This window comes from Theropithecus gelada, chromosome 7b, assembly GCF_003255815.1.
Source record: "Theropithecus gelada isolate Dixy chromosome 7b, Tgel_1.0, whole genome shotgun sequence".
Taxonomy (NCBI): domain Eukaryota; kingdom Metazoa; phylum Chordata; class Mammalia; order Primates; family Cercopithecidae; genus Theropithecus; species Theropithecus gelada.
Window position 1 is genome coordinate 45,204,017 of NC_037675.1, and position 27,658 is coordinate 45,231,674.

A 27,658-nucleotide genomic window follows, 5' to 3' on the forward strand; every position below is an offset into this window, starting at 1 on the left:
TACTGAATGGGCAAAAACTGGAAAAATTCCTCTAACCTCTTTAGCATTTTGTTTTTATACATTTAAAAACATGTATGCTACTTTGAATGATTTGGATTTAATATTTATTATATAATTCCTTGCAGGTTAGAATTTCCCTGAAGAAAAGAGTTACATATTTTTTTTCAACTTTTTATTACTTCACTGGCTAAGCCTGATAACAGTTCAGTAATTATTAAGTGAATAGATATACAAATGAATAAACCATCTATTTATTTTGGATGCATTTTGATGAAAGAAAAAAACCTATGTCCCGTACTCAACAATACAGTCTCAAACTCTCTTCTCCACACGCTTATATGTGTAGGTTTTTTTATATCCTAATAGCCATTGCATTTGAAATTTAAATTAAAGTTGTTCATTGCTGGTATATAAACAATTAACTTTTGTATGTTAACCTTTTATCCTGCAACTTAGCTACCATTACTTTTTAGTTTGAGGAGACTATTTGTCATTTTTTTGAGTTTTTCTCTAGATAATCATATTATCACAGAACAAAGAGTTTTATTTTTTCCCTTCCAATCTGTCTAATCTATTTTCTTTTCTTGCATTATTGCACGAATTAAGACATCTGATATAATGGTAACACAAGGAATTCTTGCCTTGTTCCATGTATTAAGGGACAAAATCCAACTTCTCACAATTAAGTATGATGTTAACTACAGATTCCTGTAAATTTTCTTTATCAAGTTAAGGAATTTCTTCTCTATTTTTAGTTTGCTGAGACTTTTTTTTTAACCAAAAAATGAGTGTTGGATTTCATCAAATCCTTGACATAATTGATGATATTTTTTTCTTCTTTAATCTGTTGATTTGGTAGATTACATTGATTGATTGCTTTAAGCATTGAACTAGCCTTGCATACTTGGAATAAATCCGACTTTGCTATGGTGTAGAATTATTGTTCACATTTTTGGACTTGACCTGCTGATATTTTATTGAGAATTTTTACATTTATGTTCTTGAGAAACATTGGCCAACAGTTGTTTTTTTTTTTTCTTATAATGTCATTATCTAGTTTGACTATTAGAGTATTGCTGGTTTAATAGAATGAGTTGTGAAGTTATATTAGTTTGCAAGGATTGACATAACAAAATACCACCGACTGGGTGGCTTAAATAACACAAAGTTATTTTTCATGATTCTAGAAACTAGAATTTCAAGATGTTTCAGTAGGTTGGCTTTCTTCTGAAGCCTCTCTCTTTGACTTGCAGATGGCTGCCTTCTCTCTGTGTTTTCACATGGTCTTTCCTCTGTGCCCATACATGCCTAGTGTCTCCAAATTTCTTCTTCTTATGAGGACACCAGCCGATAGAATCGTGGCCATCACTAAAGGCATTATTTTTTTAAATCATAACTCTAAAAGTCTTGTCTCCAAATACAGTCACAATCTGGGGTAATGGGGGTTAGGATTTCAACATATTATTTTTATTGCTGAGGACAGCACAATTCAGCCCATAACAGAAAGGTCTTCTCTGCTTCTATTGTAGAGAATTTGTACTATTTATTCCATAAATTGAAATCATCTGGGCTGGGTGCTTTCTTTTTTGAGGTGTTATCAATTATTTATTTCATGTAGTTAGTAAATATAGGCCTATTAAAATCTATTTGTTCCATGTGTGAGATTTTGTAGTTAGTATATTCAAGAAACTAGTGCATATGAGCACAGAGTTATTCATATGGGCATGGAGTTATTCTAAATATTTCCTTATTATTCTTTGGATGTATCTGAAATCAGAAGTTAGAATTTTGTTTTTATTTCTAATATAGTAATTGTGTCTTGTCTTGTTTTTCATTTTTGTAAATTTTATTTTACAGAGGTAAGAACACATAAAATGAGATCTACTCTCTTAAAATTTTAAAGTACAACACATTATTTTTGACTACAGGTATACTGTTGGACATCATCTATCTAGAGCTTATTAAACTTACTTAACTGGAACTTTATGTGCACTCATTAGTCAGTCTCCATTTTCTCAGAATCCCAGCTCATGACAATCATAATTCTATTCTTTGATTTTATGAATGTGACTATTTTAGATACCTTATATAAGTAGAATCATGCAGTATTTGTCGTATGGTGACTGGATTATTTTATTTAACATATTGTCCCCTATGTTCATTCATGCGGTCACATCTTGCAGAATTTTTTTTCTTTATTATGGATGAATAATATTCTATTATATGTATATGTCACATTTTATCTATTCATCTATCCAAAGATATTTAGATTGTTTCCACATCTTGTTTATTGTGAATAGTTCTGCAATGAACATGGGAATACTGGTATGTTTTTGAGATGCTAATTTCAATTCCTTTGTACATATACCCAGAAGTGGAATTACTAGATAATATGTTAGTTTTAATTGTAATTTTCTGAGAAACCTTCAAACTGTTTTCCATAGCAACTGCACAATTTTGCATTCCCACCAATAGTGTGCAAGAGTTTTGATTTCTCCACATCCTTACCAACATTTCTTATCTCTTATCTTTTTTATAACAGCCAACTGTGAGGTAAATGTGAGGTAATATCTTATTGTGACTTTGTTTTGCATTTCCCTAAGGATTAGTGACATTGAACATCATTTACATTAGTTCTTGGCCATATGTATGTCTTTTTGGAGAAATACCAATTTATTTAGGTGCTTCAGGAATCAAGTCCTTCGTTCCATTTCAAATTGTGGTACTAGATTTTTTGTTATTAAGTTGTAGTTGTTTGTTATATTTTTTTGGAAATCAATGTCTTATCAGGTATATGGTTTAAAAACATTTTCTCCCATTCAACAGGTTTTCACTCTGTTCATTCAATGGATTGTTTATTTGCTGTACAGAAGCTTTTTAGTTTTATATAGTCCCACTTGTCTATTTTTGTTTTTGTTGACAGTGCTTTTGTGTTATTTTCAAGATATCATTGCCATGACCAATGTTCTAAAGCTCTTCCCCTGTGTTTTCTCCTTGGAGTTTTACCGTTTCAGATATTACATTTAAGTCTTTCATCCATTTTGAGTTGATTTTTATGTATTGTGTATGATACAGATCCTATTTGTGTGTGTGTGTGTGTGTGTGTGTGTGTGTGTGTGTAGATATCCAGTTTTCTCAACACTGTTTGTTGAAGAGACTACATTTTCCCTTCCGTGTATTTTTGGCTTCTTGTCAAAGATCAGTTGACTGTACATGCTTGGATTTATTTTGGAATTCTCTATTATTTTCCATTGGTCTATGTGTCTATGCCACTACCATACTCATTTGATTACTGTAGCTTTGTAATATGTTTTGAAATTAGGAAGTGTGAGGCTTCCAGCTTCGCTCTCCTTTTCAATATTTTATTACTCTTTGGTGTTTTTCTTGATTATTTTCTATTTCCATAGAAACTTCCCTTGAGATTTTGATGGGGATAGCATTGAATCTGTAGAATGCTTTGGATATTATGGGCATTTTATCAATATCAGCTTTTTAAATCCTTGAACATAAGGTATCTTTGCATTTATTCATGTTTTAATTTCTTTCAACAGTGTTCTGTAATTTTTAATGTATTGTAAATTCCTTTTTTTTTTTTTTTTTTTTTTAACATGGAGCCTGAGTCTTGACTTTTCTTTCAGATGTATTTAATTATTACTATACTGGAGTCCCATTGATATGCTGATAAAGATATGTTGCAGAAAGAAAAGTTATTTAATTCTGCGATTAAGTCACGATCTTTTAGAGTGCTTGGGTCCTTGGGCAATGACCTTCACAAGTGCTTCTTAACTTTCCTCTGTGTCTTCTACAGATAGAAAGTCTGTAGGGTGCTGGAGATAGGTAATTTCTCTTTCCACACACAGATATGGCTCTAGTAATGTACATTTTCTTGTTTCTTGTTTTCTTGCTACGTAGGACTCGTTTTTTGTTTTGTTTTGTTTTGTTTGAGACGGAGTCTCGCTCTGCTGCCCAGGCTGGAGTGCAGTGGCCGGATCTCAGCTTGCTGCAAACTCCACCTCCCGCGTTTACGCCATTCTCCTGCCTCAGCCTCCCGAGTAGCTGGGACTACAGGCGCCCGCCACCTCACCCGGCTAGTTTTTTTGTATTTTTTAGTAGAGACGGGGTTTCACCGTGTTAGCCGGGATGGTGTCGATCTCCTGACCTTGTGATCCGCCCGTCTCGGCCTCCCAAAGTGCTGGGATTTAGGTAGGTAGGACTTTTTTATGGAGAATGTTCTGGGTGTGTTTCAAAATAGCAAGTTTTTCCTTTTTCCTGCCAGAAATATGATGCTTTTACTTGATTCTTCACCTTGTGAACCTGTTAGAGTTCCTAGGATTAAGTTTCATAAAAACATAGAGGCCACCCTGACACTTAGGAATTTCTCAGTCTTTGACTAGTCTACCTTCCACTTCTAGCAAATTAGTCAAAGTTACCATTTATAGTTGTTTTCTCAGGCTGCCAATTACATCAAACTTGGTGGCCTGAAACAACAGGAATTTATTTGCTTACAGTGCAGGATGCCATAAGTCTGAAATCAAGGTGTCAGCAGGTTAGTTCCTTCTGGTAGCTCTGAGGGAGAATCCATTCCATACCTCTCTCATAGCTTCTCATGACTGTCAGCAATCCTTGGCCTTCCTTGGCTTATAGCTGCATCCTTTCAATCTCTACATCTGTCTTCACATGGCCTTTTACTCTGTCTTTCCTGTGTCACTGAGTCTCTATGAGAACACCAGACACTGGATTTAGTGCACACCCTAATCCCAATGTAAACTCAGCTTTTCTGGAGTACATCTACAAAATATCTACTTCCAAATAAGGTCACATTCATAAGTATCAGGGGTCGGGACTTAAGCATAACTTTTTTGGGGATACAGTTCAACCCACCAGCTGTTTAAGTGTTCTTACCAGCTTATGGCCCCAGCAGCTTTTGCTCATAGGAAGATGATTTGGACTGTGCTTCTCTCAATTTACCCATCTCCAGATTTCTGGGAAGCAGTTTGCTCATGACCTCAGTTATCTGATGGGTCCAAGGAAAGTTATTGATTTTCAGTTTTTCCAGCTTTTTTCTTATTGTAATATGCTACTGGTGTATTCTAACCATTATATATATAAGACCTAAAATTAAAAATTTGTATCAATTTATCAACTAGCCCATATTAAGGGCTCAGCAATAGTTGTTGAATGAATAAAAGAATAAATATGTATGAATTATCTATTCCTTTTGGCTTATTGCTCTCTCTATATATACAAAATCTGTATATTAATACTTCAACCATTAGATCTTACAAGCTCTTTTTCACCTACTTAGGTTATTAGTTATCATTAGATTATAGTAGATAAAATATTCAAATTACTTTCTGAAAAATGTTGAAATGTTCTTTTTATCCACTTTTTCTGTGAAAAGTAATGATTGTTTACTGACACAAATAAATTTGTTTTATTTGGGACTATTTTTTGTTTGCTGGTGGTGGTTTTGTTTTGTTTGCTTAATTGCTTTATTTATATTTTATTCATTTCTGTCAGGGGACAGAAACAGGGAGTCTGAAAAAGATCAAAGTGGTCAGAGAATGGTGGATTTTAAGATTTAAGTTTCTTTCTCAACTCACAATTTTATTTACCTAAACATGTAGAGTTTTCAAAAAGATTTTCTCTTATTCTGTTCTTTCTGTCTCTCTTCTTTTTCTCTTTCTTTCCTACCTTCCTTTCTTGTTTCTTTCCATTTTTCCTTTTTCCTTTTTTCTTTCCTTTCAGCTTAGCATGCTCTCTGCAATGGAACAATCAAACAGTACTTAGCAGATGGAGGCCTGGCATGATGGCTCACACCTGTTATCCTAACACTTTGGGAGGCCAAGGTGGTCGTATCACTTGAGGTCAGGAGTTCAAGACCAGCCTGGCCAACATGGTGAAACTCCATCTCTACTAAAAATATTAAAAAAAAAAAAATAGCTGGGCTTGGTGGCAGGTGCCTGGAGTCCCAGCTACTGGGGAGGCTGAGGCAGGAGAATCCCTTGAACCCAGTAGGCAGAGGTTTTAGTGAGCCAAGATCATGCTGCTGCACTCCAGCCTGGACAACAGAGCAAGACTCTGTCTCAGAAAAAAAAGTAAAAAAGATAAAATAAAAAACTCCATGGTAAAACAAATTTTGTCTATTATCTCCATTCCATTCTTCTAATATTTTGACACCCTAGCTGGTGGACCTTTAAACCTCTTTCTTAATTATGAGAACTGCATAGTCTCTTAGAAGTTATTTGTGGTACTGTTGTTTATTGAATATATGTGATATGTTTTATTTTATGTGAGATATCAACACAGAGTCATTTGTTCCTCCCATTTGTCTTCCCACAATTCAGCTATCTCAGTTACACTTGCTAAGAATTTATCTCACTGAAGTTATTTGTTCAAAATGCAAAATAAACTCTTTGCTTCAAACAGAAAAAAAAATTATGATGTCAAATAAATTAAAAATAAGCCAGTTTATATTGTCATTGTCAAAGAAAATGATTAAGTTATCAACTAGATATTGAATATAATGTATACAATGTTTTTGTTTCAAAATGCTCACTGCTATAGTCTTGGATATTGCTATGTAATTTCTTCAGATTGAACCATTTTAAAATTTATTATGTTAAATGATTCACTTGTTTGATGCTCTGTCCTGTCATGGAATCATCTGTGTTGAAAACTTACTGTGTAAATATTTGCTTTGCACTTTATGCTAACAATGTCTTGTGCTCTATCAACACTTTATGTGTATTTATTATCACAAGACTACACACACACACACACACATACAGTTATACAAACATGTAAATTTGATGTTAGTATATTTTTTGTGTTCTCTAAAAGTTCTTTTTTAGGAGTTATGACAATTAAATATAACCATGCAGCACATAAGAAAGCTTCAGTAAGCTACTCAGACCACATATGACAGTGGTCCCATATGGTTATAATGGAGCTGAAAATTTTCTTTTGCCTAGTGATGTCATATTTATCTTAATGTCTGTCTTAGCACAACACATTACTCATCTGTTTATGGTGATGGTGGTATAAACAAACCTACTGCACTCCCAGTTCTATAAAAGTATATCATATTATGTACAGTACATAATACTTGATGATAATATAAAAGACTATGTTATTGGCTTATATATTTAATAAACTATATGTTTTATGATTATTTTAGCATGCATACCTGATACTTACAAAAAATGTTAACCGTAAGACATCCTCAGGCAGGTTCTTCAGGAAGTGTTTCAGAATAAAGCATTATTATTGTTGGAGATGATAATTCCATGTGTGTTATTCTGCCTGAAGACCTTCTGCTGGGACAAGATGTGAAAGTGTAACATAGGGATATTGATGACCTTGACCCTATGTAGGCCTACGCTAATGCATGTCTGTGTTTGAGTTTTTGAAAAAATAGTTTAAAAAGTGAAAAAAAAAAACTAAATATAAACAACTTACAGAATAAGGATATAAAGACGACATTTTTGTACATATTTACGATGTCTGTGTTTTAATGCTGTTATTACCAAAGAGTCAAAACATTTTTTTTTAAAGTTCATAAAGTAGAAAAGTTACAGTAAGCTATCTGAGGAAAGAAAATTATTTTCTATAAATTTAGTGTAGCCTAAGTGCAGTTTTTTTTTTTTACATTCAATTATTCAAACACCATGGCACAGATTTTTGTTGAGTATTTAAAAAAGGAAAAAGAGAGTGAGCAAGAGACAGATAGAGGAGGGAAAGGTAAACATTATTGCTTAGACTGAAACACATTTTAGACTTTCACATTTTTCTAGCCTCACAGAAAGTAATGCAAAAGTGTTCTTAAAAGTTCATTAATGGCAGCGTGCAGTGGTTCATGCCTGTAATCCCAGCACTTTGGGAGGCCGAGGTGGGGGGATCACCTGAGGTCGGGAGTCTGAGACCAGCCCGACCAGCAGGGAGAAACCCCATCTCTACTAAAAATACAAAAATTAACTGGGCATGGTGGCACATGCCTGTGATCCCAGCTACTTGGGAGGCTGAGGCAGGAGAATCTCTTGAACCCAGGAGGTAGAGGTTGCAGTGAGCCGAGGTCGTCCACTGCACTCCAGCCTGGGCGACAAGAGCAAAATTCTGTCTCCAAAAAAAAAAAAAAAAAAATCATTAATGATCAAGTACCCACAGGTGCCTTGCACACTACAGACAACTTGTAGTCAGTGATGGCTTTTCATTATGTACATTTTTTTTTTATTTTACTTTTAAGTTCTAGGGTACATGTGCACAATGTGCAGGTTTGTTACATATGTATACGTGTGCCGTGTTAGTTTGCTGCACCCATCAACACGTAATTTACATTAGGTATTTCTCCTAATGCTATCCCTCCCCACTCCCCCCACCCCACGACAGGCCCCAGTGTGTGATGTTCCCTGCCCTATGTCCAAGTGTTCTAATTGTTAATTCCCACCTATGAGAGAGAACATGCGGTGTTTGGTTTTCTGTCCTTGCAATAGTTTGCTCAAAATGGTGGTTTCCAGCTTCATCCATGTCTCTACAAAGGACATGAACTCATCCTTTTTTATGGCTGCATAGTATTCCATGGTGTATATGCTAAGTGCAGTGTTTATAGTCTACAGTAGTGTACAGTAGTATCCTAGGCCTTCACACTCATTCACCACTAACTCACTGACTGACACAAAGCAACTGCCAGTCCTACAAACTCCATTTATACTAAAGACTCAACACATTTTTCATCCTTTATACCATATTTTTACCGTAGCTTTTCTGTCTTTAGATATGTTTAGATACACAAACACTTACCATCGTGTTACAATTACCTACAGTTTTCAGTACAGTAATATGCTGTACAGGTTTGTAACTGAGGAGTAATATGCTATATCACGTAGCCTATGTGTGTAGTAGGCTATGCCACCTAGGTGTGTATAAGTATACTCTATGCTGTTTGCACGACAATGGCATTGCCAAAAGACATATGGCTGTGTGCATACATATGGGCATATATGAATATATTTTTTCCTCTACATTTGTATTTGATCAATTTCTAACTAAAAAAAACCTTAGAACTAATATGAAGAAAGAATATTTTAAGCTGAATACATTAATTGCTTTGGTACCTACTCCTTCTGAGTAAAATGCTACAATTATCTTTTAGTCAGTGAATCTTCTGTTACTTTCATCTATATTCTCACCTTATTTTTTTTCTTGAAAATATTCACCATTTCTCAATGGCACTGGCATTTATAGTACTCTTAAATAATTTGGGGACATATTAAATTTATATATTCTACACAGGTAATACATACTTCCTATTTGCCAAGTACTATTCAAGACAATAGGAAGACAGCAGTTAAAAAATAAAGCCCCTACCTTCATGGATCATGTATTCTCAAAGGGGCTATACAGAAAAGTTATAAATTAAATAAAGAAATCTAATGCAATAAAAATAATTTCAGATCAAAATGTGATTATAGGATTATCAGTCCGATTATATGGCAAACTTTTCTCTCTCTCCTCTTCCCTACCAAGTAGAACTACAAAACCAGAAAATAAATTAAGAGACAACCAAAGGAGAATTGTACGAGGTAGACGGGAGCATTACAGTGTCTTGGGGCCCCCAGGATTGGAGGAAAACACAGTGGCAGCATGTCTTACGGACCCCAGCCAACATAAGAAGGCGACCTTAGGCCTGGCATTTCCCAACTCCAAGCCTGGCAAAAGAAAGGCAGCCCAGGAATCTCATTCTTCCCGTAGATGGAACTGAATTCCAGCCTACGACATCAGGCATGCCTGACAGAACAGGAAAGAGGGGTCAATGGGAAGTCCTAGTGACAATAACTGGCCATGAAAATGTCTCTTTTTCCCTGCTTGCCCTGGTATTTCCCTCTTATGCCTAATGAAACCAATACTCGGAGGGTACTGGAAAGTAGGATCCCAGCACATCAAGCTCCATCCCAGTTAGCATTCTGCATTCTATATAGTGGACATAACTGGGAGGTAGGAAGTCCTTCCCCTACTTAGAAGTCAGTCAGCCTAGACTGAGGAATATCCTCCAGGCTGTCGGTTACAATCAGCTGTTATCAGTGAGAACCCCAGCAATATGAGATAAACAAAACAGATCAAAATAACACTGCATGGTCTCTAAAAAATTATATTGTCATTGAAACCACAGCCTTCACAGACTAGGACTTTTTTGCCAAACCTAAACAAGGTGACTATGTGCCAAAACAAAATATCTAAATAAGGTCCAAATAAATTCTTGCAACATAATAGTCAAAATGTCAAGAATAAAATAAAAACCACCCATTATATCAAGAACCAGGAACTCATAATGTGATTTATTTAAAAGAATGTCGGCTGGGCGCAGTGGCTCACACCTGTAATCTCACCACTTGGGAGGCAGAGGTGGGTAGATCATGAGGTGAAAGTCGGGAGTTCGAGACCAGCCTGGCCAACATGGTGAAATCCTGTCTCTACTAAAAATACAAAAAATAGAGGGGTGTGGTGGCTGATGCTTCTAATCCTAGCTACTCGGGGGGCTGAGGCAGGAGAATTGCTTGAACCCACGAGGCGGAGGTTGCAGTGAGCCGAGATGATGCCACTGTACCCCAGCCCGGGTGACAGAGCAAGACTTCATCTCGGGGGGAAAAAAAAAAAAGTCGTTTCCCCAGTGTATATTCTTGAAAAACTTTGTCAACAATCAGTTGGCTATATATATACACATATGTGTGTGTGTGTATATATATATATAGTTTTATTTCTGAGTTACTTATTCTGTTCCATTGATCTATATATCTATTTTATACTAGTACTGTCGTGTTTGGGTTACTATTGCCTTGTAGAATAATTTGAAGTCAGGTAATGTGATGCCTCCAGCTTTGTTATTTTTGCTTAGGATTTTTGTTTGTTTGTTTTTTGTTTTTTTCTTGGGGGGGTGCCTTTTTTGGCTCCATGTGAATTTTAGTATTGGATTTTCTAATTTTGGAGAAAGTGATCTTGGGATTTAAACAGAGATTGCATAGAATTTGTAGATTGCTTTGGATGATATGGCCATTTTAACTATATTAATTTTTCTTATCCATAAGCATGGGATTTTTTTTCCATTTTCTGTTTCAATTACAATTTCTTTCATCAATGTTTTGTAGTTTTTCTTGTAGAGAATTTTCAACCACATGCTTAAATGTATGCCTAGGTATTTTATTTTATTTTTTTGCCACTATTGTATGTGTGATTGAGTTCTCTCAACTTGATCATTATTGGTGTATAGAAATACTGATTCGGGAAAACTGAGATTGCCATATGAAGAAGAAGAAAACTGGACCCTAATTCTCATTATATACAAAAATTAACTCAGCATGATAAAATACTTAAATCTAAGTCCTGAGACTATAAAAATACTAGAAGAAAACCTAGAGCAAAATCTTCTGGACACTGGCCTAGGCAAAGAATTTATGACCAACACCTTAAAAGCATAAGCAGCAAAAACAAATAGAGACAAATGGGACTTAATTAAACTAAAGAGCTCTGCACAGAAGAAGAAACATTCAACAGAGTGAACAGAAAACCTGGAATGGGAGAAAATATTTTCAAACTATGCTTCTGACAGGGGACTAATATCCAGAATTTACATGAAACTCAAACAAGTCAACAACAGCAACAAGAAAAAACAAGGAACCCCATTAAAACATGGGCAAAGGGCATGAACAGATATTTCTCAGAAGGTGACGCAGTAATGGGCAACAAACATATGACAAGATGCTCAGCATCTCTAATTATCAGAGAAATGCAAATTAAAACCATAATGAGATATAATCTTATACGAGCTAGAATGGCTATTTTTAGTTTCATGCAAAAGTGATTGTAGTTTTTGCCATTATTTTAAATAATAAATTAATATTTAAAAGACAAAAAATAACAGATGTTGGTGTGGATGCAGGGGAAAGATAATACTTATACATTGTTGGTGGGAATGTAAATTAATACAACTTCCATGAAAAACAGTATGGCGATTTCTCAAAGAACTAAAAATAGTAATACCATTTGATCCAGCAATCTCGCCACTTGGTGCCTATCCAAAGGTAAGAAATCATTATATCAAAAAGAGCACTTGCACTCATATGTTTATCGTAGTACTATTCACAATTGCTGTGATATGGAATCAACATAAGTGTTCATCAATAGACTGGATACAGAAAATGTGATATATATATATATGCACACACAAAAGTATATGTATATATACAAATGGGTATATATTATATATGTATATACAAATATAAAAGAATGTTTTCATTTTTTAATGGCTAAATGATATTCCATTGTGTGTGTATATTATCGGAGTCATTGTTTTCCGAATCCCAAGCCAGCACTAAGCACATTTGTTTTGTGTTTAATGAGAACTTTCACTTGCAATGAGGGAAGCAATAGCAATACATTGGCATTATTGTGTGTTTTTGTGTAATTTTGGAGAGTAAGATTTTTTATTGCAAAAGGTTAAATCACTGACTTTTCACATCTTACATTACTCTCATTTATAATTCCCTTTCTGTAGGTGGCATTGTCATGACTCCTGGGATCTAGCTGAAGTGTGAGTTTTGGCATTAGTGAGATATATTTATGTGGTTTTTAGCTGCTTCATTTACAGTAATTGTAAACCATTCTGGTATAGGAGTGGCTTCCATGAATATTCCTATCTCTCTGTGTTCCAACACACCAGATGCCATGACAAGAAACACTTAACCATCAGTCTTACTTTTAAATTTTAATAAATTTAATAAATAACTATGTATTTATGGGGTATGTGATATTTTGATACATGTTTACATTATGGAATAATAAAATCAGGCTAAGATTTTCATCACTTCATATACTCATCATTTATTTGTGGTGAGAATATTTAAAATCTACTCCTTTGGTAATTCTGAAATATATAATATATTATAATTAGCTATAGCCAATACATTGTGCAATAGATCACCAGTACTTATTCTTCCCATGTAACTGAAGCTTCGTACCCTTTGACCAACATCGCTCCTTTTCCTGCCCACCACTACACCCGGCTTCTGGTAACCACCAGTCTACTCTCTGCTTCTACAAGTTTGACTTGTTTTAGATTCTACATATAAGTGAGATCATGCTCTATTTGTCTTTCTGTGTCTAGTTTATTTCGCTTAGCCTAACATCTTCTAGATTTCTTCATATTCTCACAGGTACAAACTTTTCCTCTTTTTCAAGGATAAATAATATTCCATTGTGTATTTTATACCACATTTAAAACATTCATACATTCACTGATGGACATTTTATTTGTTTCTGTATCTTGACTATTGTGTATGATGCTGCAATGCATATGAAAGGCTGTCTCCAAAAACAGAGACAGCAGTTTGGATAAACACAGATTTGAAAGGCACTTTAGACTCTGGCTGGATGAATTGGTCAGGGATTCTATTGAAATATGAAAGTGTTCTTAGGGAACAAGCATGAGAAGCATTAAAAGAAAAGGAAAGAATAAAAAATACACACACATATATATACAATGTGTGTATATATATAATGTCTGTGTATATATGTCTATATAATTATATAATAATACATATAATAATGTATCTATAATGTCTATGTGTGTGTGTGTGTATATGTGTGTGTGTGTGTGTGTGTGTATCCAGCAATACAGTAGTGAGATTGCTAGATCATATATTAATTCTATTTTAGTGTTTTGAGAAACTATGTTTTTCTAAGTGGCTGAACTAAATTACATTCTCAGAACAACAATATATAAGGTTGCCTTTTGCACTTCCCCGATGATTAGTGATATCGAGCATTCTTTCATATATCTATTAGCCATTTTATGCCTTTTTTTGAGAAATGTCCATTCAAGTCCTTGAAATTTTTAATAGGGTTATTTGTTTCCTTGTTTTTGAGTAGTTTGAGTTCCTTATATATTTTGGATGTTAGCCCCACAAAACAAAAAGGTGATTTTAAATCGGTGCACAAGGACTTCCAGAGCTATACTCCTGCAAGCAGGGCAGAAAAGAGGCTGGAACATGCAATTCTTATTTTCTCTCTGGAAGGGCTTCACTTCCAGTGGCTGCTTGATGACCTATTTTGTGACTAATATGCATTGAGGAGTGAATGGAGCAGTAAAACAGTAGACCTCTGAAGCCTGAGCAAGAGCTTGGCACTTACCAAACCTTCTCCCATGACTCACCACAGTGATAAATTTAAGTCTACTCATTCTTCCTAAAAAGAGCTTGTTCATACACCAACTTTTATACCACTCACCAAAGGGAATGCCTCTTTAACTACCTAGCTCTGGGAGTTGATGGGGGTCTGCATTTTTAATTTCACAGAAAACAAAGAGGTGGATATACAACGGGCCCACTTAGGTAGGAAGCAGGACTCAACTCCAGAGGTGGGGCTTGGACACCGGATGAGATTGAGATCTAGCCAAAATAGGGCCGGGGTGGAAGCAGTCTTCAATCAGACACCAGTATGCCATGTCAATTTACTATTGTTATAGCAACACCTAGGAGTTACCACCCCTTTCCATGGCAATGATCCAATGGAGGTAAACAAAATGGAGATATCCAAAGGAGATAAACAAAAGTTACTACTCCTTCCTTGGAAATTTCTGCATAAACTGCCCCTTAATCTGCATGCAATTAAAAGTGGGTATAAATCTGACTGCACAACTGCCCTGAGTTGCTACTGTCTGCCTACAGGGTAACCCTGCTCTACAGGAGCAGTCACGAAGCTGCAAGACTGCCTTTTCAATAAAGCTGTTTTTTTCCACCTCTGGCTTGCCCTTGAATTTGTTCTGGGGCAAAGCCAAGACCTTTACGGGCTAAGCTCCACTTTGGGGTTTCGCTGCCCTGCATCACTTCCAGTGATTATCTCCCTAGGAACAGAGGAGACAGTCTGAACACAAGTGCAGGCATTTGCCACAGATTCTCTCCCTGGCTTAGTGCAGAGACAGTAAGAGATAAACAAATATTTCTCAGCTTCACCATGAGGATAAAAGGAACTGAAATATACATCTAACACCCCAACTATTCCAGCTACATCTAGAGGGTCTGGCTTTTACCATACGCATCTGTGGTACTGACAGAATATGGCATATCCTATTCTGGGGGACCCAAAAACAGAAACAGCAGTTTGGATCAACACAGGTTTGAGAGGCACTTTAGACTCTTTGGCTAGCTGAATTGGTCAGGGATTCTACTGAAATATGAAAGTGTTCTTAGGAAACAAGCATGAGAAGCATTAAAATAAAAGGAAAGAATTAAAAAAAAAGAAATCCGAGAAAATAGAAAACTAATTATAAAGGAAAGTGCTCTGTGATACCCAATTCCAAAATATGTTATCTTAAAAATACTTTGAAATGTGTGCAGCGCCATAAGCTAGTCTTGTAATATTCTTTCATTAATCACATATGAAAAAGTGTAACCAGAGTACTTGGTTCTTTTTAAAGCATAGCCAAACCAAAAGTTCTCTCCTAACAAAAATAGATGAATAAGTGATTAAAGATTATGTATACAAAACTTTAGGAAAAAAGTGTTTGAGCGATATGTCAAGCCGTTTATTATTATAAATATGATGCTATCTTTTTCTGGGTATTTTCAAGTTTATAGTAGACAGACTTAAAACAATTCTAGTTGTATTAATTTCTTTCTAATTAAAATGAATATACATTTTCACATGTGACTTTGTTCTTTTAATTTTGTATTTTTTTTTAAAAGGACAACTAAATTTTTAAATGTTCAGCTTTCTTAAAACCTGGAACTTCCTCTGTCTACTCAGCGTTCATTTATACTTAAAAGAATGGGCATGGTTGGCCGCGGGAAGTGGCTCACGCCTGTAATCCCGGCACTTTGGAAGGCCGAGGCGAGCAGATCACGAGGTCAGGAGATCGAGACTATCCTGGCTAACACGGTGAAACCCTGTCTCTACTAAAAATACAAACAATTAGCCAGGCTGGGTGGCGGGCGCCTGTAGTCCCAGCTACTCAGGAGGCTGAGTCAGGAGGATGGCTTGAACCCGGGAGGCGGAGCTTGCAGTGAGCCGAGATGGCGCCACTGCACTCCAGCCCGGGCGACAGAGCGAGACTCCGTCAAAAAAAAAAAAAAAAGAAAGAAAGGAAAGAAGAAAAGAAAGAATGGGCATGGTTATAGAGTATCGACACCTCAGTTGGCTGCCTTGCCTTAGCTTAGAATTAATAGCTCTACCTCTGTGTTGATGCTTCCAAATAGGTATCCCTGGTCTGAGCCTCTCATATATATGTACTTATGTACAGCCTGCCTGTACATACGTCTCTTTGTTTCCAATGAATAATGCTATAATCCTGGAAAAAACAAAAAACAAACACACACACACACACACACACACACACAACACAACTAGGTGTAGATCAGTAGCTGTTGAGATTAAGGAAAATGCCTGAGTAGGTTGTCAGATTGGAGCAGAGATGGCCAATCAGGTGAGCATCTTTACTTTCAAGATACATAAAAAGCAGTAGTCAGAGCAAGAAAATTCATTTGAAGTAAGATTTGTTTTCAGGAATTACACATATGTAGTTATCAAATGATAAGGTAAGTAAGATAAAATGTGAAAAGATAAGAAGAGAAGCCAGAAACAAAATATTCTTAAGAATCAAGAAGACTACCCTCTTTATCTTAAGGAATAATAAGAAAAATATATCTTTAAATATAGAAAATGTGACCAAAATAGCATATTATTAGTATTCAGAGAATCAGTGAGCCCAATCTGATCATGTTTAGGGGATGCATCTTTAGTTTGACTAATTAGCATCAAAGCGCTCCTCCAAATGGCAGCACCATTGTGTAGTTCCACCAGCAGACAAAGATTTCATGATACTTAGTGATATAGGTTAACTATGTGTCCCCACCAATATCATGTTAAAATGTGATTCCCCACTATTGGAGGTGGGGCCTAGTGAGAGTTGTTTGGGTAATAAAGGCAGATCCTTCACAAGTGGCTTGGTGCCATTCTTTCGGAATTGAGTGACTGCTCTCACTCTTAGCTCTCCAGAGACCCGGTTGTTAAAAAAAGCCTGGGACATTTTTCCTTTCCCTGTCTTGCTCTCTGTCTCATCATGTAACATGCCAACTCTCCTTCACCTTCTGCCATGACTGGAAGCTTCCTGAAGCCCTCACCAAAAGCAGATGCTGGCACCATGCTACTTGTATAGCCACACAGAAAGGAAGAATTCCTGTGCTAATTAAAGGGTATTTGTGTATATGTGTGTTTGCGTGTGTGACAAACACATATAAATAAAATCTTTTTGGTGTGTAGTTTACTATTTGCAAAGCAATACACACAGTGTATTCATAAATTAGGTAAAAAAAATCAGCAAATCTGTAGCATAGTATTTACTACATATTAATCAATCTAAAGCATTATTATAGTTGGCTGTTTTAGTGATGTCTTTCAATAGCTCTGTAATAGATCATTAAGATTCTTATGTAGATAAGAAAACTAACAGTTAGAAAGCTTAAATAATTTGTCTGAAGTTACACATGTGGTTAGAGACAAAGCCAAGATATTACCAGTAAGGCTCATTTTATTATACTGCACTGCCTCTAGGTACCATGACGTTTATGCAATCCTTGCAGGGATAAGAAATTGGTGAGAGTCACATGTTCAAGCATATACAATATAGCACTCCTCTATACTGATTGGAGATATCAGAGAAAAGTGATTATTCAGAACAGTCATTCCAAGTACCTTAAACTAAGATGAGGCAAATATATTTCAATATTTAAAAGAAGTATCTCTAATAATCCATTCATTAAAATTTATATAATTTTATCAAACAAATGCTTATCAGAATTCCAACATCTGATTTTTGATGTGACAATATAAAACAAATGCAATAGATATAAAGAATAAATATTTGGACATTACATAAGCATAGCTGTATTCTAATCTGACTGCAATCTAATCTGATTAGAACTCATATTTTCTTAAAATTTTAAATGTAAAAATAGCTTTTCTAAAACAAATTCATCAGAAATTGTATACAGTGTTTTGTAATTTAAAATATACAAATAATAATCATGGCATTAATTTGGTTTTCAATTTACAATATCTGTTTTAGCTATAGGTATAATTGTATTTAAGAAAGTAAGGATTGAACAAAATCCACCAGCATGTTATATATTTTTATGTACCACAGCTAAAAGCCTGCTTAATATTTCCTAAAGGGAAGCCAAAATAGCATATTCATTCTTTATGTTTCTGCTCCATAAAACTACATGTAAAATACATTGCATGTTCGTTTTTGGAAATTAGCTATTATCAAACTTGCCCACAAAAGCAAGAGGTAAGGCAAAAGAGAGTTCTAGAAAATAAGTGGTTATGTTGAGAACACATTCCTAACACTTGTCTGTTTAAGTATCCATTAAAGCCCTGGATATTGGAAGGAGATTGACAGAGTGGCTAAAGTAGAAGACCCTAAAAGAGTTTTGCCCAGAGTCAGCCGGATATATTGGTTCTCACTAAATGTACTCTGACACAGAGCAGAGGAAATCGTCTGAAACAGGTTTAAGGGATCTACGTTAAAGCTGCCTAAGCATAGATATGTATACTTGTTCGAGGCTTTGCAAGCTGGCTTAGAACACTGTAAAGCCTTGCCAAGATCACTGAGAGAGAGTCTTCTTTGAAGCAGCAATAGTGTTCTTGGGTTTAAGTAGGATGTCATAAGCAAAGTGTGAAAAAATATATTTTAGGAAACTACGGATATAGCTCAATTGACAAGCAGTTTTTCTGTCAAAATTTTATTTGTACATTGATCTTTGTAACTCTGAATCAATATCTCAAAATAGATAATAGTGATTAGTACATCAAAGTTTGGTGAAGTATGCCTAATTTAATCCTTAAAATACATGAAATACAGTATTGATTAATGCTTTTTATCTACTACGTATTTTTATATGGTGAAATTGTATTATAAGTTCCAAAAAAGGACCCCAAGAACACACTTCACTGGCTGAGGATGCCAGGACCTACAGAGTGCTCCTGGCTGTAGTGATTGTCATCTAGCGTGTGGCTAGGGCCTTTGGAAAAACCACACGTGACAGATCCTCAAAGCACGTATTAAAGTTAGTTTTTTCTCTATAGTAATAGATGGGCTTTATAACACTTTATAAGATACTTTAACTAAGATATCTGGGATTGCTTTATGATAAGAGATTATATTTATAGTTCCAAATATAAAACTATTTTACTGATATTTATTATTTATTAGGTATTTATTCTCTATTAGGTGTTTTTTGTTATGTTATGTTTTGCAATGACATTAAACACTGCATTGGAAGCTTCTTGTATTTATTAAAGCACTATATACAAGGAGATGTTTCTTAAGACACTTACAATTGGAAAGAAAAAACTACCATCTGAACAAATGTTTTCTTTAATTCTCAAATTATTAAAAGGGTTTGTTTTCAATACACTAATATAATGAAATAAAATTTATCTGTAATGTAAATCTCTGACTAGACACATTTAAATATATATAAAGATAAATATTTATTTTACTATCAGTCTTTATTTAATATGTCAAGTAAGAATGATTTCCTTGAGTTGCCGATGCTGAGGAAGAAACAAAACTTTCTCTATATTTTTTCTTTAGTTCTTTCCTGCATCTTTCCTTTTTCTCAGCCTGTCTCTCCTCCTTCCTACCCCAATGTTGTTTTTTTCTCTTGTTGTACAATCTGTCATTCCACTTAAAATTATTTATTTTTTCCAGACACTGTTTTAGGTGTTAGGGAAATCGTCTGAAACTAAAGAGATCTTGCTCCTATCCTTAAGAGGTTCTCATCTACTAGAGAAAACAGACATGAAATAATATTAGAAGTGAGATGATTATTACAAAAAATGTGAAAAACACGGTACTTTAGCATATATAAAATGAACTTCTGACTGTACGTTTATACTTGGGATAGCAGTGAAATTAGAAAATTTATCTTACTCGGGGAAATTACAGTACACTGAAAATTGATACTAAGCATTATATGCCAATACAATTCCATGCTTTTTTTTTTTTTTTTTTCTAACAATCCTATTTAGTTTGAGAGAAATTACAGAGAAAATGAAAGGAATGATTTGGGGTTGGACAGTAAAAGTTAGGTGAAATTTAGGAATCTCAGAAAAATCTTATTTTTAAAGTTAACGGCTATAATCAACTTTCTGCCTTTGAGATGATCCATCAGTTTAAGCCTATTCCCAGATGCTTTATTCTAGGAAGGATAAAGCAAGAGTTTAGGGAAGACAGTCCCTAGTCTTACATTATTGGTTGTTATGCTGCTGCCAGTACCACATGTGTCTTTCATTTTTGTCTCTTCTGTGGATCTGTGATTTGCAGACATCTGATGCCTCAAATCTTTTCCTTTAGCTTCCAACTTTTGTTAACTTCCAACCTTTGTTCCCATGCCTGGATATTAGCAGCTTTATTCCTCAAGCAGTGGCTTACACCAATTGTCCCTTCCTCCTTAAAAAATAAAAAAATTCTGGATGCAATCCAGCCTGCCTTGTTAAAATCTTCACTGCTTGCTGCTCTTATTTGACATTTGCCAACTGCTCTCTTACATGAAACAGATTTTATGCCTGCATTTCTACACTTCAGGCACCTCGGGATCTAAAATCTGCCATGTCCATAGATTTGTTATAGCCTGCCAACTGTCCCCTGTGCCAGATGGTCTGCGTGTAGACGTTTTCAGTATAGATTTTTAGAGTTCCCTAAACCCTTGAACTTAGCCTCTATTAACCTGGGTTGGGTGACTCTTTCACTCAGTAGATAATGGTCTTCCTGAAGTAGACCCATTTCTATTTTAGTCACTCCTGAATCCCCAGTATTCAATAAATATTTGAATAAATGCTTTACTTCTTTTACCTTAGATTGCTTGTATTTATAAAAAGTGCATATAATTATGTGTTTAAATCTCTGAAAATATGGTTACACTTCATAAAACTTTGCTTTTCAAGTCTTGCATCAGATTAAATAAGTATTTAAACCATCATTTCCAAATCAGGAAACTATAGTAAAGTTTGTTCTCTTATTTTTTAATGATATACTATGTTCAAGACAGCATTCACATGGTTCTAAAGAGAATTGGCTCCTTAAAAACAAAACTGCTATAAGTCCTGATGAATTTTATAGCCTTCTTAATAATATAGCTTCACCAAGGAATCACACATTGTTTACTTTGAATAAGATATATTAAGTATTCTTAATGGCACAGTACAACATCTGAAAGAACAAAAATTGTTCCTGGAGAGGGAGAATCTTATTCTTCATTTGTATAAAGCACAGATATTCATACATTACATACGAAATATATAGTGTATTTGTATTATCAACATTTTGTGGGGAATGAGTAGGAGAAAATGTTTAAAATGTCTCCTTGTGGGGGACAACAGAAAAAAAAATTAAGAAACTCTGTGGTACATAAAGGTAAAAAAGAGCTTCATCCCAGTTTTGGAGAGAGCATCCAAGTTAACAGGCAAAATTTGCCGGAGATTTGACTCTTTTAATCCCAGGACTTTGGAAGGCTGAGGCGGGCAGATCACAAGGTTGAGAGATCGAGACCATCCTGGCCAACATGGTGAAGTCCCGTCTCTACTAAAAGTACAAAAATTGGATGGGCATGGTGGCACGTGCCTGTAATCCCAGCTACTCCAGAGACGGAGGCAGGATAATTGCTTGAACCCGGATCCTGGGAAATGGAGGTTGCAGTGAGCAGAGATTGTGCCACTGCACTCCAGCCTGGTGACATAATGAGACTCTGACAAAAAAAAAAAAAAAAAAAAAAAAAAAAGGGGTGGTATGCACTGAGAAAACTATGAGCACATCCTAGAAACTGATGTGATCAACACAGAAGAACATAATCATGAGGTAATTTCTGGATTGTCAACTTCTTTCAAACTTTATGTTTTATTTTTATTTGTTTATTTATTTTGAGACAGGGTATCGCTGTGTTGCCCAGGCTGGAGTGCAGTGGCATGATCTCAGTTCACTGCAGCCTCGGCCTCTCGGGTTTAAACAATTCTTTTGCCTCAGTCTCCCAGGTAGCCGGGATTACGGGTGCGCACCACCATACCTGGCTAATTTTTGTATTTTTCGGTAGAGACAGGCTTTCACTATGTTGATCAGGCTGGTCTCGAACTCCTGACCTCAAGTGATCTACCTGCCTTGGCCTCCCAAAGTGCTGGAATTACAGGTGTGAGCCACCACCCTCAGTCTTAATGTACTATTTTTAAACAATATTTCAATATTTTAATTAGGCTAATTGTCATCCTATAAACAGCTCATTTAATACACACACATAACCATTTTACAATAATGCCAGATTATTTTGTGAAACTATATAGTTATGTGAAATATGTATTTTAGTTTGAAATAGCAAAATCAGATTTCAAGAGCTGTGTTGTCTCATGTATCACAAAGTTCATTTAGCCACAGCTACTCCTAAAAATGAACTATTTTTTCCAGACAGAATCCATTTCAGTCACAGCTAACTTTTCGTATTTTAAAGGTCCTACATACTCTACCAAGAGAGCACTCTTCACAACACAAGTACAATCAGAGTGCACAGTACTCAATCACAACACAAGTACAATCATGACTCAAGCATTTGAAAAAAAAATGTTTGGATTGATGACTTACATTAGCTTCACTGCCCTTAACCATCCCTTCCTTTGCAAAACCTTTTCCGTTTTGTCAACTAAATAAACACACTTTTTTTTTCTCATGTGTGTATGTATTTTTATTATTATACTTTAAGTTCTAGGGTACATGTGCCCAACGTGCAGGTTTGTTACGTATGTATACATGTGCAATGTTGGTGTGTTGCACCCATTAACTTGTCATTTACATTAGGTATATTTCCTCATGCTATCCCTCCCACCTCTCCCCATCCCATGACAGGCCCTGGTGTGTGATATTCCCCTTCCTGTGTCCAGGTGTTCTCATTGTTCAATTCTCACCTGTGAGTGAGAACATAAACGCACTTTTTTTTACCTGTAGCCATGGATCTGGAACACCATAATTTTACATTCATTTCTTTGATATTCCCATTACATATTAAAGACAACCAATTAAATCATATATTAAAATGTCTCATCCATAGGATCTTTTGGTAACATTTCACCAATTTTTAAATTCCTTCATTTCTGATTTTTTAACATAGTTTGAGGTGCTGCATACTCCAGGTTCCTCTTTGACCAATCTGAGAGCATTATTGAATCCCCTGCTCTTACTTAGCTCTGATGTTCTAATTTCATTACATTTTTCTTTCTGTTTATAGACATACTCATCAACTTCCAGGAGTTTGGCAGCATTCATTTACCAAACTATGTTTGGGTGCAAAGTATTAGATGTACAAAGGTAAACTAGATATAGTCCTGCCTTCTAGAAGCTCTGATGACACCTTTCCTATATATTTCCAACACAACTTTAGGAATCTTCACTTTTAAGCACCGTGAACATCTCAAACTTACAATATATAAACTTTTGACCCTAAAATTTACTGTGTTCTTTATTTTGATAGATGGCACAATGTCCACTATTAAAAAATATAATTAACTTACTCTCTTGCCTCTACTAAAACCTCAGAATCAGAGAGTAAATTTATTTCACATTCACATCGTTCAATTCAGGACTCTATTAATGATTTTAGATATTCATTAATGTTAGTTTCAAATCTGGTTTCTCCAACTACAACTTGAGTGATTTTGAACAGGACAAAATCCTTATATCTCAAGTACTTTGTTGGCACAACAGAAATAACCTCTAACAACAGGATGCTGAAGAAACATGTAAAGAGTATAGCACATAGTATTACTGAATACATTTTGGTATTTTCTCTTCTCCAAATATTTTTTCTTTTCTGGTGTTACCTATGTAGATTATGCATTATTTGGTTCCATCTGGATATCACACTACAGATTTACTTTCCTCTATTCTCTGTCAACATGTGTCTAAACTACACAATGTTATTAAATTTGTTATTCTGCTGAAAGACTTCCAGACTTAATAATTGTTCACTATAAAATATGAATTCCTCACAGTAAAATATTAATTACCGTAGTATATCACCACATTTCAGGCACTTCTGTGTTCACCCCACAAGGTACAGTCTTAGGCATAGAACATGTATTGTTTCAAATGTCTTCTGATTTTGTTTACTTCCCTTATAAAAATGTGTGCATAAAGTCCACACTACATCTTTGTAGATATTCATATTTGAAAGAGGGCAGTTATATTTAAGCTAATGTTTACTTAAGAATTATATGAGTAAGAGAGAAGGAACTGAGTTTAGGCACAGCCTCTAACAGATTTATAAAATCAAACCTTCTCTTACTAAATCTTCTGCTTTGTGAACACCTTTCTGCTTAATTTGTATCATTTAGGAAATTTTTAAAAGTCCATAGTCACATAATCTACATACTCTCAGTTGGAGCCTATACTTCCTTAATATTTCTCTTTCTAATGCTTTCCCTATATTGGATATTACATCTGGATAACAATGCAATGAGAATAATGAAGTAAGAAGACTTCCCCATGGAGGTTCACCTCACCTGCATTCCTATGGTTGGTATGACCTCAATCATTACAGGAAAATGTAGGTTCCTGCTGTTTTCCTCTTGTGACACTAGATCCCAACACCTTGGTTATTGGATGTGACATTTAGTGCTATGACACTTTTTTGGAGAAAACTCAATTTTGCTTGAGAACTGAGCAATTATGTACCACCTTTCATATCCTCTTGCTATTTCTTCCAGATTTAACAAAATATGGCAGTTTTTCTTTCTAGGGTATAGTCTCATGTTAGGGCATATTTTCTTCCTAGTTTGTAGTGTAACATTAGCAGAGCTCATTTTCTGATTTTCATGTCTTTAAACTCTGATTAAGTCAAGTTACTAGTTATCACCAGTAATTTGGAAATATCAGTTATTTCACAAATGAATACAACAGATTTGGCAGAATATGAAAATGCCTAGTAATCAAAATTATGACTATCTTCAGCTCTACAGGATTAGTTTCTTTCAGTGTTCTAACAAGATTCCTTTGAAGTATCTATTACATGGACTCTAGGAGGTAAATTTTCATTCCTGGTATTTTGCATAAATTGTGTCCCTTTTATACTTGAATTTGGTTTTTTTGTTTTATTTATTTATTTATTTATTTATTTATTTATTTATGTATTTATTTTTGAGACGGAGTCTTGCTTCTTGCTCTGTCAGCCAGGCTGGAGTGCAGTGGTGCGATCTCGGCTCACTGCAACCTCTGCCTCCCAGGCTCAAACAATTCTCCTGCCTCAGTCTCCTGAGTAGCTGGGATTACAGGCGCCTGCCACCACACCCGGCTAATTTTGTATTTTTTGTAGGGACAGGATTTCACCATGTTGACCAGGCTGGACTTGAACTCCTGACCTCAGGTGATCTGCCTGCCTCGGCCTCCCAAAGTGCTGGGATTACAGGCGTGAGCCACCATGCCTGGCAATTTTTTTTTTTTTAAATAAGCTTGGAACATTGTTGTTTGTCTGTTTGTTTGTTTGTTTGTTTTTTGAGACAGGGTCTTGCTCTGGTGCCCAGGCTGGAGTGCAGTGATGCAATCACAACACACTGCAGCCTTGATCTCCCTGGGCTTTAGTGATTCTCTCACCTCAGCCTCCCAAGTACCTGGGATTACAGGCACATGACATCACACCTGGCTAGTTTTTTGCAGAGATGGGGTTTCACCCTGTTGCCCAGATCAGTCTCAACCTCCTGGGCTCAAGCAATCTGACTACCTCAGCCTCCCAAAGTGCTGGAATTATAAGTGTGAGCCACCATGCCCAACCCATTGTTTATTTTTTGAAGTGAATAAAATATATGTCATTCCATAATTATATTAATTCCAACAAAGAAGCAAAGTGTAAATGTGTGGTTTCCTATTAAATTTATATATTTGGTTAAGTTTTTCAGGTCTAATTTCTGTTTCTTTTTAAGTGAATAAGATGTGATGCTATGCTATGGGAATTCATATTTCATTATGGGCAACTGATAAGTCTGGAAGTCTTTCAGCAGAATAATCAATCTAGTCACATTGTGGATTTTAGGCAAGTATTAACAGAGACTAGAGGAAAGTAAATCTGTACTGGGATATCCAGATGGCATCAGATAAGCATATAATCTACATCAGTAACACCAGAAAAGAAGAAACATTTGGAGAAGGGAAGACATCAAAATCTATTCAGTACATACTATTTGATATGCTCTTTACAGTTTCCCTCAAGTAATTCTGACAACATCTTATTAGAGCTTATTTCTATTGGACCAATAAAGGAATTGATACACTTACTTTACGATGGAATTTTGTCAAGCATTCTATTCTTCAAGCAGTGGTAAAACTGTGAACACATCCTGAAGAATAATTAGTGGTAAAACTGTGAACACAACCTCAACTTTTCTACTCCACTGCCACCACTATCTTTATCTAAGACACTCATATATTTATCTAACTAAAATTTAATTCAGGGTTCTACTTTTTTCTGTCTCCTTATAGCACTCTGTAACTCTAGTTTTCAGCAAAGTCATATTCTGAGGTATATTATTGTTGGTTTTATTTTATTTATATTTATTTTTATTTTTGAGACAGTGTTGCTCTGCCACACAGGCTGGAGTGCAGTGGCACGATCATGGCTCAGTGCAGCCTTGACCTCCTAGATTTGAGAGATCCTCCTGCTTCTACCTCCCAAGTAGCTGGGACCACAGGCGTGTACTACCATGCCCAGCTAATTTGCTGTATTTTTGGTAGAGACTGAGTCACCATATTGCCCAGGCTGGTCCCAAACTCCTAGACTCAAGTGATCCACGAGCCTTGGCCTCCCAAGTGCTGGGACTACAGGTGTGAGCCACCGTACCTCACCTTATTATTGGTTTTATATGTGCTATTTCTGTTACCAAAATTGAAGACTTGCAGACAGTGATATTATTATTTTTGAAACTCTCACCTACGATTGTGAATTTCTCTGTCTTTCTGCATTTCTATCAATTGTATCTTCTTGTATTTTGAAATTCTGTATTTACAGTTATATGTGTTTAAGATGGTTATGACTTTTTGATAAAGTTTACTCATATATCATTACAAAATGTTTTTATCTCTAGCATAGCTTTCTGTCATCAAATCTACTTTACCTAATATTAATATAGCCATACCAATTCTCTAATTTTTATTGTTTGCATAGAAGATAATTTTCTATTATTTTGCTTTCAAACTATAAAGTCCTGTAATTTAGAATGTATTTCTTCTAAATAAACTATCGTTAGTTCTTGCTTTTCTTTCTTTAACCCAATCTGAAAACCTCTCTTTTTTAATAGAAGTGTTTGAACCATTTACATTTAATATGCCAGGATTTAAATCTACCATTTGGCATATGTTCCCTATTTTTCCAACCTATTATTTGTTCCCCTGCTTTAAATATCTTATATTCATATTGTTTAATCAAATTTTAAAAAATAGTTTATCTCTTTTATGAATTTTTAGTTAAATATTTTTGGGCTATTTTAGGGACTACTCTAGAGATTCCAATATACATTTTAAATTTTTACGATCTATCAAATGCATTTTTAAACTAACTTTAGAGACACTATAAGAATAACT